General features: G+C 39.9%; 1 protein-coding gene across 1 annotated transcript in view; it reads left to right on the forward strand.

Moving 5' to 3' along the window:
• Window positions 1-18,753, forward strand: part of SLC2A13 (solute carrier family 2 member 13) — a 400,273-nt gene that overhangs the window by 178,223 nt on the left and 203,297 nt on the right. The window lies entirely within an intron of this gene.

Raw genomic sequence — 18,753 nt, forward strand, 5'->3', positions numbered from 1 at the left:
GAAATCACCTGGCATTGCCAGAGATTATGGGCACACAGATAAAGAATTCATTTCTTTTTGGTGCAGTCTACTACAGTGCAATGTGATAAGCACATTAGTAGAAGTACATTTATTATAACCAGATTACGGTAGAGGGGAAATTGAGTGGGAAGGATAGTGGGGAATACAGAAAAGTTCCCTGTTCTCTAATTTTAAGAGTAATTCCCAAAGCTGTATGTTTGCTGGGGATGGGAAGGACTAAATATTAGGGGCTCTACTAGGTTTCCCTCATTCAGTATTAAACCCGTTTTTGAGGGACTCTATTGCCCTAGACCTACAGCAGTAACTAAAGTAGACCTGGGTCTTGTCCTCATGGATGTACAGGCTGAGAGAGGAAACACACATTAAATAAGCTCACAGTTAAATATAAGATTTCAAATTATGATAAGGGCCAGACAGGACTCTCAATTCTCCACAGAGTAGACTTTTAAGATCCTAAATAATAAAATGCAGTTTAGAGAAGGTTATGTGCTTTCCCAGGGCACATATTGTTAGATTAAAATCTGCCACATCTTAGAAGTCCTCCCTACCCCCTTCCTATTGATTGAAGTTTTTCATTAAGAAAATACAAATTAGGGGGGCGGAGCAACATGGCCGAATAGGAACAGCTACAGTCTCCAGCTCCCAGCGCGAGCGACACAGAAGACTGGTGATTTCTGCATTTTCAACTGAGACTCCACCTCTGGGGACAGGGCACAGTTAACAACAGCAACAACAAAAGCAGCAGGAACCTCTGCAGATGCAAACGACTCTGTCTGACAGCTTTGAAGAGAGCAGTGGATCTCCCAACAAGGAGGTTGAGATCTGAGAAGGGACAGACTGCCTGCTCAAGTGGGTCCCTGACCCCTGAGTAGCCTAACTGGGAGACATCCCCCACTAGGGGCAGTCTGACACCCCACACCTCACAGGGTGGAGTACACCCCTGAGAGGAAGCTTCCAAAGTAAGAATCAGACAGGTACACTTGCTGTTCAGCAATATTATATCTTCTGCAACCTCTGCTGCTGATACCCAGACAAACAGGGTCTGGAGTGGACCTCAAGCAATCTCCAACAGACCTACAGCTGAGGGTCCTGACGGTTAGAAGGAAAACTATCAAATAGGAAGGACACCTATCCCAAAACCCCATCAGTATGCCACCATCATCAAAGACCAGACGCAGATAAAACCACAAAGATGGGGAAAAAGCAGGGCAGAAAAGCTGGAAATTCAAAAAATAAGAGTGCATCTCCCCCTGCAAAGGAGCACAGCCCATCGCCAGCAACGGATCAAAGCTGGTCAAAAAATGACTTTGAGGAGATGAGAGAAGAAGGCTTCAGTCTATCAAACTTCTCAGAGCTAAAGGAGGAATTACGTATCCAGCACAAAGAAACTAAAAATCTTGAAAAAAGAGTGGAAGAATTGACAGCAAGACTAATTAATGCAGAGAAGGTCATAAACGAAATGACAGAGATGAAAACCATGACACGAGAAATACGTGACAAATGCACAAGCTTCAGTAACCGACTCGATCAACTGGAAGAAAGAGTATCAGCGATTGAGGACCAAATGAATGAAATGAAGCGAGAAGAGAAACCAAAAGAAAGAACAAGAAAAAGAAATGAACAAAGCCTACAAGAAGTATGGGATTATGTAAAAAGACCAAATCTATGTCTGATTGGGGTGCCTGAAAGTGAGGGGGAAAATGGAACCAAGTTGGAAGACACTCTTCAGGATATCATCCAGGAGAACTTCCCCAACCTAGTAGGGCAGGCCAACATTCAAATTCAGGAAATACAGAGAACGCCACAAAGATACTCCTCCAGAAGAGCAACTCCAAGACACATAATTGCCAGATTCACCAAAGTTGAAATGAAGGAAAGAATCTTAGGGGCAGCCAGAGAGAAAGGTCGCATTACCCACAAAGGGAAGCCCATCAGACTAATAGCAGATCTCTCGGCAGAAACTCTCCAAGCCAGAAGAGAGTGGGGGCCAATATTCAACGTTCTTAAAGAAAAGAATTTTCAACCCAGAATTTCATATCCAGCCAAACTAAGTTTCATAAGTGAAGGAGAAAGAAAATCCTTTACAGATAAGCAAATGCTTAGAGATTTTGTCACCACCAGGCCTGCCTTACAAGAGACCCTGAAGGAAGCCCTAAACATGGAAAGGAACAACCGGTATCAGCCATTGCAAAAACATGCCAAAATGTAAAGACCATCGAGGCTAGGAAGAAACTGCATCAACTAACGAGCAAAATAACCAGTTAATATCATAATGGCAGGAGCAAGTTCACAAATAACAATATTAACCTTAAATGTAAATGGATTAAATTGTCCAATTAAAAGACACAGACTGGCAAACTGGATAAAGAGTCAGGACCCATCAGTTTGCTGTATTCAGGAGACCCATCTCATATGCAGAGACATACATAGGCTCAAAATAAAGGGATGGAGGAAGATCTACCAAGCAAATGGAGAACAAAAAAAAAGCAGGGGTTGCGATCCTAGTCTCTGATAAAACAGACTTTAAACCATCAAAGATCAAAAGAGACAAAGAAGGCCATTACATAATGGTAAAGGGATCAATTCAACAGGAAGAGCTAACTCTCCTAAATATATATGCACCCAATACAGGAGCACCCAGATTCATAAAGCAAGTCCTTAGAGACTTACAAAGAGACTTAGACTCCCATACAATAATAATGGGAGACTTCAACACTCCACTGTCAACATTAGACAGATCAACGAGACAGAAAGTTAACAAGGATATCCAGGAATTGAACTCATCTCTGCACCAAGCGGACCTCATAGACATCTATAGAACTCTCCACCCCAAATCAACAGAATATACATTCTTCTCAGCACCACATCACACTTATTCCAAAATTGACCACATAATTGGAAGTAAAGCACTCCTCAGCAAATGTACAAGAACAGAAATTATAACAAACTGTCTCTCAGACCACAGTGCAATCAAACTAGAACTCAGGACTAAGAAACTCAATCAAAACCACTCAACTACATGGAAACTGAACAACCTGCTCCTGAATGACTACTGGGTATATAACGAAATGAAGGCAGAAATAAAGATGTTCTTTGAAACCAATGAGAACAAAGATACAACATACCAGAATCTCTCGGACACATTTAAAGCAGTGTGTAGAGGGAAATTGATAGCACTAAATGCCCACAAGAGAAAGCAGGAAAGATCTAAAATTGACACTCGAACATCACAATTAAAAGAACTAGAGAGGCAAGAGCAAACACATTGAAAAGCTGGCAGAAGGCAAGAAATGACTAAGATCAGAGCAGAACTGAAGGAGATAGAGACACAAAAAACCCCTCCAAAAAATCAATGAATCCAGGAGTTGGTTTTTTGAAAAGATCAACAAAATTGACAGACCGCCAGCAAGACTAATAAAGAAGAAAAGAAAGAGGAATCAAATAGACGCAATAAAAAATGATAAAGGTGATATCACCACCAACCCCACGGAAATACAAACTACCATCAGAGAATACTTATAAACACCTCTACACAAATCAACTAGAAAATCTAGAAGAAATGGATAATTTCCTGGACACTTACACTCTTCCAAGACTAAACCAGGAAGAAGTTGAATCCCTGAATAGACCAATAGCAGGATCTGAAATTGAGGCAATAATTAATAGCCTACCAACCAAAAAAAGTCCAGGACCAGATGGATTCACAGCTGAATTCTACCAGAGGTACAAGGAGGAGCTGGTACCATTCCTTCTGAAACTATTCCAATCAATAGAAAAAGAGGGAATCCTCCCTCACTTATTTTATGAGGCCAACATCATCCTGATACCAAAGCCTGGCAGAGACAAAACAAAAAAAGAGAATTTTAGACCAATATCCCTGATGAACATCGATGCAAAAGTCCTCAATAAAATGCTTTTATTTATTTTAATTCTACCCTAATAATTTGTAGAAGTTGAAATATGTTTTTGAAAATTCTGTCTTTCACCTCAAAATCTGAGTGAACTGAAATATGAGGTATTTTTAATTCTATTTCTCACCAAGGTGAGTTTATAGAAAGATTATGTGGAAAGATAATATTAAATATTATATTAAAAGATAAATCATCCTCACAGTTGTGTTGTTTAATCTTACCATGTTTAGTTTTTTCTGTTCTCTTTCAAAGAATCCTTTATTCCTATTCCCTTGACCTATTTACTATTCTGTCACAGTTGACAAAATAGATTTTCTTCTTGAAATACTTAGTCTTCTTTTCCTTTACAATGTTTATCTATAGATAGTATATCATAGATATAGATATATATCTTTTATTTGTATGCTAACTTATGTTTCTTTATATCCCAACCCATACATTCTTATCCTCTACCCTACCGAATGGAGGACGTGTAAGTTCTTAAAAACATTACTTATTTCAGACATTACATTTCACTTTTAGATGAGGCAATTTTTTTAATAATATGACTCTCATCACTTAATAATTTCAACATGCAATTGAATTTATTATCTTCCTTTATTCACAGGAGAGAAAGAATAGAGAAAATGGAGTACTAACTTTCCTAATATAAGAGTGTTAGTATCATTGCACTGTATCTCATAGACCAATAAAATACTTCTGCATGTGTCAAAATAAAGAAGAGGAGTGATAGATGAAGATGATGATGGTTAAAGTAAATTCAAGAAATTCTCGGCTGGGCTTAGTGCCTCATGTCTGTAATCCCAGCACTTTGGGAGGCCGAGGCAGGCAGATCATGAGGTCAGGAGATCGAGACCATCCTGGCTAATGCAGTGAAACCCTGTCTCTACTAAAAATACAAAAAAATTAGCCAGGTGTGGTGGCAGGTGCCTGTAGTCCCAGCTATTCGGGAGGCTGAGGCAGGAGAATGGCGAGAACACAGGAGGTGGAGCTTGCAGTGGGCCGAGATCGCACCACTGCACTCCAGTCTGGGTGACAGAGCGAGACTCCCTCTCAAAAAAAAAAAAAAAAAAAAAAAAAAAAGAGAAAGAAATTCTCACTGTGATCTATTCTAAACTCTAGTTATAATATCAAAGATGTTCCATGTTCAATTGAGGAAATATTTATCTGATGACTATTAATAAGTAGACCCTTCCCACATTATCATTACGACAACCAAAATACATGTGTTCACATTTGGAGGAGGGAGGTGTAGGTAGTGAGAAAGAAAGCGCCAAGTTCTATGTGGGTTTGATAATGTCTTTCTTTTTTGAGGAACTTATAATAAACTATATTTTGGCATATTCCGATAAGGAGATAATCACTCTGTCTTGGATGAATGAAGGGTATCAGATTTTCACCTAAGAAGACCAAGTGCTTAAATGACTCTCTCAGGAGGGTGACCAGAGGAGCAGGGGATAAAACTCCGCAGGGAGAAGAAATTCTGTAGCTGAACTTGGTAACAATTTGAATGGGGCGAGAAGCCTCCTGGCCAGAAGGGAGGATGCAAATGGGGCGTGCAGACTTCACAGGTCGGGGAAGAACTAAAGCCCTTTTCTTTCGCAGCTGGGAGGCAGATAGCCTCAGACAAATTTTCAAGCCCATCTCGCCCTCCGCCTGGACACAGACTTGGGGCTGTTGCTGGGACATGGTGAGAGTGAGACCAGCTCTTCAGTTTGCATGAGAGTTGGATGAGGCCTGTGACTGCCAGCTGTCCCCCACTTCCCTGACAATCTGCATGACTCAGCAGAGGGAGTCACAATCCTCCTAGGTACACAACTCCAGTGACCTGGGAATCTCACCTTCAACCCCCACAGCAGCCACAGCAAGACCAGCCCAAGGAGAGTTTGAACTCAGACATGCCTAGTCCCACCCCTACCAGATGGTTATTTCCTATCCACGCTGGTAGTGGAAGACAAAGGACATATAATCTTGGGAGTTCTAGGGCTCTGCCTACCGCCAGTCCCTCTCCATATTACTGCAGCTGATGCTTTCTGGAGAGTTCCACCTAATGACAGGAGGCCAACCAGCATGAAAATTGAGCATTAAGCCACCAAAATTAAGAACCCTCATGGGGTCCATCACACCCCGCTCCCCACAATCTCCACCGGAACAGGTGCTGGTATCCACAGCTGAGAGACCCATAGGTGGTTCACATCACAGGACTCTGTGCAGACAACCCGCAATACCAGCCTGGAGCTGAGTAGACTCACTGTGTGGCTAGACCCAGAAGAGTGACAACAAACACTGTAGTTCAGATCATAGGAAGCCACATCCATAGGAAAAGGGGGAGAATACTACATCTAGGGAACACCCTGTGGGCCTTCAGCCCTAGACCTTCCCTTTGACATATCCTACCCAAATAAGAAGGAACCAGAAAGCCAACCCTGGCAATATGACCAAACAAGGCTCTTCAACACCCCCCCAAAAAATCATGCTAATTCACCAGCAATTAATCCAAACCAAGAAGAAATCCCTGATTTACCTGAAAAACAATTCAGGAAGTTAGTTATTAATCTAATCAGGGAGGGACCAGAGAAGAGTGAAGCCCAATGCAAGGAAATCCAAAAAATGATACAAGAAGTGAAGGGAGAAATATTCATGGGAATACATAGCTTAAAGAAAAACAATAAAAAATTCAGGAAACTTTGGACACACTTTTAGAAATGCAAAATACTCTGGAAAGTGTCAGAAACAATTGAACAAGTAGAAGAAAGAAATTCAGAGCTCAATGACACAGTCTTTGAATTAACCCAATCCAACAAAGACAAAGAAAAAAAAAAAAAGAACATGAACAAAGCCTACAAGAAGTCTGGGATTATGTTAAACAACCAAACCTAAGAATAATTGGTGTACCTGAGAAGAGCATTCTAAAAGCCTGGAAAACATATTTGGGGGAATAATCGAGGAAAACTTCCCCAGCCTTGCTAGAGACCTAGACATCCAAATACAAGAGGCACAAAGAACACCTGGGAAATTCATCACAAAAAGATCTTCACGTAGGCACAATATCATCAGGTTACCCAAAGTTAAGATGAAGGAAAGAATCTTAAGAGCTGTGAGACACAAGCACCAGGTAACCTATAAAAGAAAACCTATCAGATTAACAGCAGATTTCTCAGCAGAAACCCTACCAGCTAGAAAGGATTAAGGACCTGTCTTCAGCCTCCTCAAATAAAACAATTATCAGCGAAGAATTTTGTTTCTAGAGAAACTAAGCATCGTATATGAAGGAAAGATACAGTCATTTTCAGACAAACAGATGCTGAGAGAATTTGTCATTACCAAACCACCACTACGAGAACTGCTAAAAGAAACTCTAAATCTTGAAACAAATTCTGGAAACACCTCAAAACAGAGACTCTTTAAAGCAAAAATCACACAGCATCTATAAAACAAAAATACACATTAAAAAGAAAAAACAGAAAACAAAAACCAAAGTACCCAGGCAAGAAAGAACACGATGAAAGCGATAGTACCTCACATTTCAATTCAAACATTGAATGTAAATGGCCTAAATGCTCCACTTGAAAGATACAGAACTGCAGAATGGATGAGAACTCACAAACCAACTATCTGCCACTTTCAGGAGACTCACCTAACACATAAGGACTTGCATAAGCTTAAAGGGGTAGAAAAAGGCATTTCATGCAAATGGACATCAAAACAAGCAGGGGTAGCTATTCTTATATCAGACAAAACAAACTTTAAGGCAATAGTAGTTAAAAGAGACAGATAGTATATAATGGTAAAAGGCCTTGTTCAACAGTAAAATATCACAATCCTAAACATGTGCACCTAACACTGGAGCTCCCAATTTATAAAACAATTACTAATAGATCTAAGAAATGAGATAGACAGCAACACAGTAATAGTGGGAGACTTCAGTACTCCACTGACAGCACTAGACAGGTTGTCAAGACAAAAAGTCAACAAAGAAACAATGGATTTAAACTATACCTCGGAACAAATGGACTTAACAGATATATACAGAACATTTCATCCAACAAGTGCAGAATACACGTTCTATTCAACCGCGCATTGAACTTTCTCCAAGACAGAGCATATTATAGGCCATAAAATGAACTTCAATAAGTTTAAGAAAATTGAGATTATATTAAGAACTCTTTCAAATCACAGTGGAATAAAACTGGAAATCAACTCTAAAAGGAACTTTCAAAACCATACAAATACATGGAAATTAAATAACCAGCTCCTGAATGAGCATTGGGTCAAAAATAAAATCAAGATGAAAATTTAAAAATTCTTTGAACTGAATGATAATGCCACAACCTATCAAAACCTCTGGGATACAGCAAAGGTGATACTGAGAGGAAAGTTCATAGCCCTAAATGCCTACATCAAAAAGTCTATCTTGGTGGTGTTCCAGGTGCCACTGGGGTATGAAAAAAAGCTCCTGCAGCTAGCTAGCCCAAACAGCCACCTGTTTTGTGCTTGAAACCCAGGGCCCTGGTGGTGTAGGCACCCAAGGGAATCTCCTGGTCTGCGGGTTGTGAAGACCATGGGAAAAGCGTAGTACTGGGGCCAGAATGCACTGTCCCTCATGGCACCACAGTCCCTCATGGCACCACAGTCCCTCATGGCTTTCCTGCCAGGGAGCTAAGTGGTCTAGCTTGGCAGATCCCACCCAACAGAGCCCAGCAAGCTAAGATCCACTGGCTTGAAATTCTTGCTGCCAGCACAGCAGTCTGAAGTCGACCTGGGATGCTCGAGCTTGGTGTGGGTAAGGGCGTCCACCATTACTGAGGCTTGAGTAGGCTGTTTTCCCCTCACAGTGTAAACAAAGCCACAGGGAAGTTCCAACTGGGCAGATCCCATGACAGCTCAGCAAAGCCAATGTAGCCAGCTTGCCTCTCTAGGTTCCTTCTTTCTGGTCAGGGCATCTCTGAAAGAAAGGCAGCAACCCCAGTCAAGGCCTTATAGATGAAATTCCCATCTTCCTGGGACAGATGGGAAGGGGTGGCTGTGGGTGCAGCTTCAACAGACTTAAATGTTCCTGCCTACCAGCTCTGAAGAGAGCAACAAATCTCCCAGCACAGCTCTTGAGCTCAGCTAAGGGACAGACTGCCTCTTCAAGTGGGTCCCTGACCCCCGTGCCTCCTGACTTCGGAGACACCTCCCAGCAGGGATCGACAGACACCTCATACAGGAGAGCTCCAAGGGCATCTGGAGGGTGCCCCTCTGGGACGAAGATTCCAGAGGAAGGAACAGGCAGCAGTCTTTGCTGTTCTACAGCCTCTGCTGGTGATACAGGCAAACAGGGTCTGGAGTTTACCTCCAGCAAACTCCAGCAGACCTGCAGCAGAGGGGCCTGACTGTTAGAAGGAAAACTAACAAACAGAAAGGAATAGCATCAACATCAACAAAAAGGACATCCACACAGAAACCCCAACTGAAGGTCACCGACATCAAGAGGTAGATAAATCCATGAAGATGAGGAAAAAACAGCACAAAAAGGCTGAAAATCAAAAACCAAAATGCCTCATCTCCTCCAAAGGATCATAACTCCTCACCAGCAAGGGAATAAAACTGGACAGAGAATGTCTTTGATGAATTAACAGAAGGAGGCTTCAGAAGGTGGGTAATAACAAACTCCTCCGAGCTAAAGGAGCATGTTCTCATCCAATGCAAGGAAGCTAAGAACCTTGATAAAAGGTTAGAGGAATTAATTGCTAACTAGAATAACCAGAGGAATAATGTTCCTCTAGAAAGCTCTGAGAACTGAAATAATTCAGCAAAGTTTTGTGATACAATATTAATATACACAAATCAGTAGCTCTCCTATACACCAACAGCGACCAAGCAGAGAATCAAATAAAGAACTCAACCCTTTTTACAATAGCTGCAAAAAAATATAAAATACTTAGAAATATACCTAACAAAGGAGTTGAAAGACCTCTACAGGAAAACTACAAAACACTGCTGAAAGATGTCATAATGACACAAACAAATGGAAACACATCCCATGCTCATGGATGGGTACAATCAATATTGTGAACATGACCATACTGCCAAAAGCAATCTACAGATTTAATAAAGTCACCATCAGACTACCACTATCATTCTTCACAAAATTAGATAAAACAATTCTAAACTTCATATGGAACCAAAAAAGAGCCCACATAGCCAAAACAAGACTAAGCAAAAAGAACAAATCTGGAGGCATCACACTACCTGATTTCAAACTATACTGTAAGGCCATAGTCACCAAGACAGTATGGTACTGGTATAAAAATAGGCACATAGACCAATGGAACAGAATAGAGAACCCAGAAATAAACCCAAATCCTTAGGGCCAACTGATCTTCGACAATGCAAACAAAAACATAAAGTGGAGAAAGGACACCTTTTTCAACAAATGGTGCTAGGATAATTGGCTAGCCACATGTAGGAGAATGAAACTGCATCCTCATCTCTAACCTTATATAAAAATCAACTCAAGATGGATTAAGGACTTAAACCTAAGACCTGAAACTATAGAAATTCTAGAAGATAACATTGGAAAAACCGTTCTAGACATTGACTTAGGCAAGGATTTCATGACCAAGAACACAAAAGCAAATGCAATAAAAACAAAGATAAATAGTTGGGACCTCCCACAGAGTGGGAGAAAATCTTCACAATCTGTACATCTGACCAAGGACTTATATTCAGAATCTACAGTGAACTCAAACAAATCGGTAAGAAAAACACAAACAGTGCCATCAAAAAGTAGTCTCAGGACATGAATAAACAATTCTCAAAAGAAGATGTACAAATGGCAACAAACATATGAAAAAATGCTTTACATCACTAATGATCAGGGAAATGCAAATCAAAACCACAATGCAATACCACCTTACTCCTGCAGGAATGGCCATAATCAAAAAATCAAAAAACAGTAGATGTTGGCATGGGTGCGGTGAACAGGGAACACTTTTACACTGCTGGTGGGAATGTAAACTAGTACAGCCACTGTGGAAAACAGTATGGAGATTCCTTAAAGAACTAAAAGTAGAACTACCATTTGATCCAGCAATCCCACTACTGGGTATCTACCCAGAGGAAAATAAGTCATTATTAGAAAAAGATACATGCACACGCATGTTTATAGCAGCACAATTCACAATTGCAAAATCATGGAACCAACCCAAATGCCCATCAATCAACAAGTGGATAAAGAAACTGATATATATATGTGATGGAATACAATACAGCCATAAAAAGGAATGAATTAACAGCATTTGCACTGACCTGGATGAGATTGGAGACTATTATTCTAAGTGATGTAACTCAGCAATGGAAAACCAAACATCCTATGTTCTCACTGATATGGGGGAGCTAACTATGAGGACGCGAAGGTATAAGAATGATACAGTGGACTTTGGGGACTTGATGGGGAAGAGTGGGAGGGGGCAAGGGATAAAAGACTAAAAATATGGTGCAGTGTATACTGCTTGGGTGGTGGGTGCACCAAAATCTCACAAATCACCACTAGAGAAGTTACTCATGTAGCCAAATACCACCTGTACCCCAATAACTTATAGAAAAATAAAATGAATAAATAAAATGTTACAAGTTATGTATTTAAAAAAAAACAAAAACCTAAAATGGCTGTTTGTGTGCTACAAAAGAAAAAATCACAGCCATCTCAAGAACCATTAACCTTATCAAATTCTTAAATTTTCTGGTACCTAGCTAAGTCCTTTGATTTATATCCTGATCTAGAGTTCCTGGACAAGCTAGACTGATGGTTGAATGAGTCATTTATACTTGTTAATCATATTTAATTAATTTAATTTTCTAAGTGCAGTATTTCTAGATCTGTTCCATTCTCATATTCTATCCTCAACAAGCACTCCTGGTATTAAAAAAAAAATTAAAAAAACCATGTGATCAGGAAACATAGCATAAGCACACCTGGTCAGATGGTGATAAATACAGAGAAGAATAAAGGTGGCAGGAAATAAGAAAGAAAACAATAAGGGTTTGTACACTTTCAGATTGTAAATCTGACCTAGAAATGAGGTTTTGCTCTCTCCGAGGTCTTCCACAAGGCAGGATGAATGTATTAGAGCAGCATCTCACTAAAATGAGTCTTTCCCTCTCTGCCTCCCTAGTCCAAAAAGCTGTTGAAAGATAAAATGTTTACTCATTGAAGTATTTCCAGATTAGTGAATTTGTACTCATTTGTGTTCATTGGCTGAAAGTTAGTGAATAAATAGGAAAATGTTAGGGTTTGTGGCTCACTCTTTTGAAAAATGAGTGTCATGTGAGGGGAAGAATATTAACCCAGGAATCAGGAAAATTAGATTCAAGGTCTGTCTCCACCATGGGACTCTGGGCATGCCAGTTAATTGCTTTCAGTCTAATTACCTATAAAGTGAAGTAGATGGACTTTTAATGTGCATTTGAATGAGGGCAAATGGAGTTTCAAGTAGAATGGAAACTAAAACATTTGAAATAGTAATACTTTAAGCCTTTCTTGGATGAAAAGCTATCAGATTGTAGAAAAATAGTTTTGGTCTAAAAAGAAAAATGTACTTTGTTGAACACAATTTTTGGAATATTTATTAAATGCTTACCGCATGCTGATATTGTCTTAGAGGCCTAGCTTCTTATATGTTAAGACCTCTTATTTTTATTTCCCTATCGTGTCTTTAAAGAAAGACAATCTAGGTTACAGCTGATAATGCCTCTTTATCCCAAGATTGTGTAGCAGACTTATCACCTGATATGATAGACTTTCCTTGGTTTCCATAATGTAAGAGTAGGTTCAAGCCCTATGAACTCCACTGGCTTCTCAACTCATGTGCACATGGTTTGTAAGGGAAAGGGTGTACTTTCTCCTTCTGGAGTTTAAAACCCTTTTTGATGGCAGGTAGGTCACTCACTATCCTAGCAAACGAAACAAAGCATTCTCATTAGAGGAGGCTTGGAGCAGAATGCCTTTGTAGTGAGCCATCAGAATGTTTCTAATCATTTTCCATTTCCCTGTGTATGTATTGCACACCTGTCTCTGTTTAGGTTGCCCCAAAAGCAGGTTGTCCCTAAGGCAAGGACTTGGGTGCAGATGATATTTTGGGGACGATATCAAGGGGTTGAGAAAGGGAGTAAGGGAAGTGGGATAGGGAAGGGAGAAGAGGCAGTAAAGAGAGCAGTGTAAGTAGGCTATGTCAGTAGGCAACTGGAGCGCAGTCCTGCTGAGTACTCTCTGAGGAACAGTGTAGATTGTCCTCAGAATTAGTCGAGGGGTATTTATCCACAATCCCCAGTCCCTCAACTTGAGTGTTGTCCCTGAGGATGTTAAATGCACTCCCTCCAGGTTTTCCTGAGAAATCACTTATGATGCCAGAGCTGTCATGTAGACAAGTAGAGAGACAGAGTTGAGCTAGAAACTGCCAGATTCTATAGTGAGTTTCCATGATGGCTGCAGGGTAATTCAGAGGGTGATCTAGAACATATGGGGCAAGGCGTGAAAAACACCTCTGAAAAATCCTGTCTCCAAGTATGTGTAAAAATAAGTTAGCACAGTATGGATGTGAACTTTCTTAGTACCTGTTCATGGATATAGCAAATCTATTTTTAGTAAAAAAAAAAAAAAAAAAAGGTCAATGATCCCTGGCTAACCATGTGGAAAATAAGCAATAAAAAGTGGAGATTCATGCTAACAAATGATGAAAATATATTTTCTTGAATATTATTTTCTTTTTTCTTTGTATAATTCACAAATAATTTTTGTCCTGTTATAGGAATCTGAATAATACATCATTAATGTATTTATTTATGCCTTCAATGAATATTTACTATATCATTGCTGTAGATTCAAAGATCTGTAAGCTATAATTCTTTTCACTGAGAAGTTTGTATTATAGCTAAGGATATAGACACACAGATAATTATAGTGCAGCACAATAAAAGCCAAATTAATACACTGTAGGAACACAGGAAAATGAGTGATTAATTCTACCTAGGGATTGAAGAGGATACAAATGATTTTTGTTGTGTTTTTTTAAATTTATTTAAATGGAGTTGTTTTGTGTGCAGAAACATGGCACATCAAATACTAATACAACCTTTGGTGTTAAATCTGGATTTGAATCCAAACCCAACACACCTACTTTCTGTGTAAACTCCACAAGCTACATAACTTCTCAGGTCCTCAGTGATTTGGAATTCAGGAATTATAATACCTCCTGAATGTGATTAAATGAGAAAACATGTATGATTCCGGCCCGTGGGAGCAACTACGTCTTTGTTCACTTTCCTTCTGTTCCCTGTGTACTACGGTTTATAAAGTCCCAGGCGTTTGTGGAAAGCAGAAACATCACACTGTTAATCCACCTTCTTTACCCTATACCTGTTGATAAAGGATTTGAGGCATCCTCTGGAGACACAAAATTGCTATAATACCCTTCTTTATGCATGTCTCTATTTTCAGAATACAGGAAAGAATCATGATGGTGTTCTTCTTCTAGCTTGTACATGTTATAGTAGTGCCCTTCACTTCAGTGTTAGATGTGTTCTTTTCATCTTAGATTTATGTCAAGGAGAAAAGACCTCAATGACCTTAGGATGACAAGAGCTAATAAAGCTTCCTTAGAAGGTCGGGGATCTGTAGCTAAATATGCCCCATGTGGCATGACTTGTAGTTTATATCAAAAGATTGTCTAATCCTTTTGTCATGCTATCTGAATCAGATGTGAATTTAAGGTTCTGTGGTTATTAGTGGAAACTCATCTCCATGGTTTGTAAGGTATCAGCAACTAAGGTTTTGGGTTTTTGGGTGCCTCAGGACATCTTTAGAAATAGGAAAACATATTTCCTCACCTTCCTTTTTCTGACTCATATGTTTCACTGAAAGGTAAGGAGAAGAAATGGAGATGCTGTTAATGAGTTGAAATAGCATAAAATCCAGGGTTGTGTCCCAGAAAATAGACTTTCTGTGCCAATAAAGTAGAACCTTGTCCCCAATATGATATGTGAGTTTGAAAGTAACACCAGCCTGGCTGATTCTGGGTAGACTCTTGTGACATTGTAGAAATGCCCAGATCTTAATTCACTCTTTACACACACAGGTAGCAGGCACTCTGTGAGGGACCAGAGATATAGAATATGACTTACCCCATTTTCAGGGAACTTATGATCTCTTTTGCTTATCTTTAAAAGCATATGCTGTGACCCGTCTTGAAAGGTTGCTTGAAGATGAAATGAGACAACAAAGTGCCAGCCACAAAAGATGTGAGGAAGGTCTATTTTCCTCTTCCCAGATGTACTTTTATTCCTGTCTATGAGTTCACTCTCCATGCTCTCATCACTTGGCCATGATTCTTCTGAAAAAAATTGTTCCTCACCTCAGCATTTCATCTTAAGTCTCTTTCATGGCTTTTCCTACTCAATTTGAACCTTAATGGTAGTGCTGTCCAGGTCTTGGCTTGCAGCTCTACTCACAGACCTATTCCAGTCCCATCAGGCCAATGACCATCGACATGTTAAAGAAGACCTAATCTATATTGCAGGTCAGAACTCCTCTACCATACGTACTCATATATTCAACTGGTGGACATTTCTACTTTTGAATATTCCACTCTCACCAGTCTCAATGTGCATAAAACTGAATCCCTATCACTGTCTGCTAATTCTTCCCCTCCCTTTATAATCCTCTTCTCAATGATGCATATGACCAGTTGGGTGCCCAAGCCTGTAGCTTGGGAGTGAACACACCCAAATCAAATCAACTGTAATTTCCTTCAATTTTACATCCCTAATATCTCTTGTATCCTTCCTATGATCTTCATTCCATTTTCTGTCAGGCCTTGCTTTAGCCAGAGCTCATATTATTTGCAACAGAATCCCACTCAAACCTAAATTTAAGAAGATGAGTTGGTTTACAATAAGGAAATAGGGCCTAAAGGCAGGAAATATAGCTGGGCCTGGCACGGGGTTGAAATCAGAAACTGGAGAGTCACTTGCTCAACCTCTGTGTCCCTAAGGTTTCTTGCTCTTATTCCTGTAGGGTGTGTGCATCCTTCTTTCTTCTTTCTTTTAGAGCACATCCTCTTCTTTTGCTTATATCTGGTCAATCTCTACCACCATAACTTTGGAGTTACTTCTAGTTCAAGCATCCACAGTAGATTGATTGGAATTGTCAGAATTCTTAATTCCCAAGGAGAAAAAGATCAAAGTGAACCTACCCTAGCCCAAGCATGTGAGGGCAGGGCACTGGACAACACTGTAGAGGGATGCACAGAGGATTTTCCTGCCTTAAATCTCAACTTCCTCAATTGAGCCTTTATTATCTCTGCCCCTACACTTTCTGAAACAAAATCAATTATGTCTCATCTTGACATAAATGATTTAATGTGTCCCACAGCTTTCAGCAAAGTTCAAAGTCCAGAGCTCTTTGTGGCTTTTGTCAAACTCTGCACTGCTTCATGTCCAACCACTGCCCTACACAAGGGTATATAAAGAAGGGTATGTAAAGCTACAAGCTTCATAACTTCTCAGAGCCTCAGTGATCTGGAAATCAGGAATTATAATAAGGCACAAAGATGAGGTATATAAAGTATAAAAAGGTACATGTACCTCCTGCTCCTTGGAACCTCCTGTACTTCTGGCAATGATTAAAGCTAATCCAAGCCTCAGTGACTTCATGTGTGCCATTCACCCTAGCTGAAATAGCTAGCATACCCTAAAAGACTTCCAAACTTAGGTCACATGTCATCTCCCTGAACCCAGGGGCCAATGTAAGTGTTCCCCTTCTGGCCTTCTTTAGCACTCTGAGTGGAAATCTATGAATAGTTATTTATTATACTATAATTGCAGATTTGTCTATTTCCTCCAAAAGACCATGCACATACTAAAAATGCCCCCTTGCAATATTCCCCAGGGAGAACCAACTAGATTTTAGTTACTACTGACTGTTTTGTTTTTATTCTGTTCACATCCAGAGTCATAGCATGATGTATAAGGGGAATGAGTCACTCTGATTGTGTGTCTTCCTTAACTAGTCTGCAGACATGATCTTAGGAAAATAAAAGCCACAACATTCAAGCTTTGAGAAGAGGATCTTTCAAAAATGTTGCCAAGTTAGTCCTGACTTTTAGAATTAGTGACAGGCTATAATGACATGTCTAATAATTTATAATATTGGATAGGTTTTCATAATTTTATTTATTTATTTTTCCCTTCTTGTGGAGAATGGTGTCTTGCTATGTTGCCCAGGCAGGTCTCAAAGTCCTGGACTCAAGCTGTCTTCCCACCCCTGCCTTCATAAGTGTTAGGATTACAGGTGTGAGCCACCAGTCCCAGCCGTAAATTTAATTTGGATTTCAACACTGCAGATTTCTGTAAAGTATTCTTCAAATATCTCTTTCTCCTGGTTCCTTCTTTCTGAGGGCAGGTGAAGATCTAAGTTAGTGAGTTCTGTTCAAGTTTCTGATTATGCTCCCTGTGGCTGATAGAATTGCAGGATTTCAAATGCTATTAAGCTGCTCCATGCAGAGACAAATAGTCTGATGACCTGCCATTAATGGCAGGGAGAAAAATGAACAGTGTTTCTTGCTAGAACATCTTCATTTATTTTGATAAGATCATTTCTTCCTGGACAGATTAAACTTTAGAGACTATATGTAAGGTTCTTCTATTTTTGAAAAAATGTGTAGTACCAAAAAATACAGAAGATGTATAAAGTAGATTTAACTGTGAAATTTCAACTTTGGTTTCCAGCATAGAATTAACAGCCTACTCCTGGATTCTTCTAATGATCCTTCTTTAATGTTCCTAAGTCTCTTCCCTCAGCTGCTTATCCAAAAGTGTAATCATTTATCTAAGACTGTTTGCAAAGACCAAATTTAGTCCTCAGGCATGCTTTCTTTAGAAAGTGCAGAGTTTTTTTTTGTTGTTGTTGTTTGTTTGTTTGTTTGTTTGAGATGGAGTCTCGCTGTGTCGCCCAGGATGGAGTGCAGTGGCATGATCTCGGCTCACTGCAATCTCTGCCTCCTGGGTTCAAGCGATTCTCCTGTCTCAGTCTCCCGAGTAGCTGGGACTACAGGCTAATTTTTGGTATTTTTAGTAGAGACGGGGTTTCACCGTGTTAGGCAGGATGGTCTCGATCTCCTGACCTCGTGATCCACGTGCCTAAGCCTCCCAAAGTGCTGGAATTACAGGTGTGAACCACCGCGCCCAGCCCAGAGATTTTACATTTGTTAAATTTTACATTGAAGTCCAGATTTCCAGGGATGGCATTGCCTCTTGGAGATGATGTATGTCCTCTCCCGTTCCCTACATTCCCTGCTACTCCACATAACCTGGCCTCATCTAGGCCTTTGAGGTTGTGCCACCTGTCCTAAGGAATCAACATTCAGTTAGTATTATACTTAGAACTTTCCCCATATATATCCCATTCGGGGCTGGGTTGCAAAGAAAGCTGATCAATAGAGTGGCTCTGGTTTTAGGAATAGCTAGTTGTTATGTCAGCAGCTATGGACATTCATAGAATGTTCAGTTTCATTTTTTATCCCCAAGACCTTCATTTTACATTAAAAGAATTCTTTTTGAGACTATGTGGACAAGGCTGCTACTTGCCACCCCTTACAATCCTGTTTATCAACTAACAGGGAGTTATGTCATAGCTAACTTCAGAATCAGAATCAGACAGACCTATCTGATAATGTTGTTAGAATTAACTGCAATATCATAATCTACTCTAATGTGACTAAGTCATAGAAGCTTATTTTTTATTATATTATTATTTTATCTGGTATTAGACAGACCTGGAATC

This window comes from Rhinopithecus roxellana, chromosome 10 (assembly GCF_007565055.1).
Source record: "Rhinopithecus roxellana isolate Shanxi Qingling chromosome 10, ASM756505v1, whole genome shotgun sequence".
Lineage (NCBI taxonomy): Eukaryota > Metazoa > Chordata > Mammalia > Primates > Cercopithecidae > Rhinopithecus > Rhinopithecus roxellana.